Here is a 1,611-nt window from a genome sequence, read left to right as displayed (position 1 = left end):
TTAATCTCACATCCTGGTGGAATTAATTTTGGATATAAAGAATGCTTACATAATTATATAGATATTTGGTCTGTTAGATGCCTCCTCACAGTAGGCTAAGGACTAGGTGATGAAAATACAAAGTCAAATCACTTAACTAGCTTCAGCTGTGATCTTTTGACATCCAGAGAAGAGAAGAAATTTCTATTTATGAGTCAGCAACCACTGGCAAGCAGATGGTTTATTTTTTGTGTTCCCACACCCTGGCAATGAAACTAGAAAACTATAACCCTTAATGGACATAAATTAGATCTTGATTATAGAAGGTCTCGTTTCATAAAATAATAAAGATTTTATCCATTCAAGGGATTCCTTATTTTACACATAAGAAAAACAAGGATGGACCAGGCTTATAAACTCAAGGTTAGATTGAAATCGTGGTTCTGATTTGACTACATAAAGTGGCAAAACCTAAAATTCATTCTGGTGGCTTCCTTCCTAAAATAAGAGAATATTTTATATTCTCAGTTTAAAAAAATCATTATATTCTGTCTGCCATCAACAACTGCTTGTTTCTCATTAGTACTGAAGTACACAATATCATATCCATTTAGGGTTTGTCTAGAATAGAGTTGTAACACAGTGGTGAGCAGAAGCCAGCTTGTATTAGCCCAGGAAAGCCTATATACACCTGTCTTTCCAACTCCACATTCTGTAATATCATCTGGGCAGTTGAAATTAGACATGGTGGGAGTATTGACACCATAGAAATTGGCAAACCTTCCTATCAGGACTTTTTATTTTTAATTCAAAGAACCAGTTTGCCAGTATACCACTTGTTATACTATGGATGCTTAATAGTCAAGGCTTTAATACAATTCTTAGAGTTCCAGCCCATTTGCAAGTAACCATGAAGGCTCATTACATTCTGCTAAGGCATTAATCTATATCCTCAATATGATTCTGCATGGTTTGGCCCTTGCCCACTTTCTTTTTTTTTAAATTAAATATGGTTACTGTCCTCTCTGGGCTCACAGTTTAGGGTGGGGGACATATTAACCACTCCACAAGTAACCATAGCTCTGGACACAGAATGTTCTGAGAAATCAGCCAGAGGCAGAAAATTCTACGCCCACTTCTTAGGCTTTGTCATGGGTCACCGTTTAACTTGCTCACTGTTCCTCAGACCCACAGACAAGCTTTCATTCCTTTAAAAACTCCTTGTTTCTTCCCAACACTTAGCCTTTTTACAGCTTTCTCTGTGCCCCAACCCACCTGCTCCAGTTAACACTTCCATGTCCTTCCACTCATAGCTGAGTTTCCACCTCCATAGGGGAACAGTCCCTGACCCTCAAGTCTAGGTGAGGTGCCAGGGTTAAAAGATTTCTTTGCACTCTAAACCTCAGCTGTGTAATACGGACGGACGGCAGTTTGTAACTCTGTTCTGGTCTGTGATTGTTTGGGTTCAGGGCGGCCTCCTTCACTGGACAGTGACCTCCGTGGGAGATGGAGTTGTGTCTGTTTTCCTTCCATGTGCTTTTCCTACTAACTAGTAGGAAAAAACATGTACTTACAAAATAGTTCAAAGGTTTAGAAAAATGTAGACAATAATATAATAAACACCAGTGTACT

Source organism: Furipterus horrens, unplaced genomic scaffold, assembly GCF_987537825.1.
Source record: "Furipterus horrens unplaced genomic scaffold, mFurHor1.1.pri manual_scaffold_4, whole genome shotgun sequence".
Taxonomy (NCBI): domain Eukaryota; kingdom Metazoa; phylum Chordata; class Mammalia; order Chiroptera; family Furipteridae; genus Furipterus; species Furipterus horrens.
The sequence above is the reverse complement of the archived record's forward strand: the minus strand, read 5'-3'. Positions refer to the sequence as shown.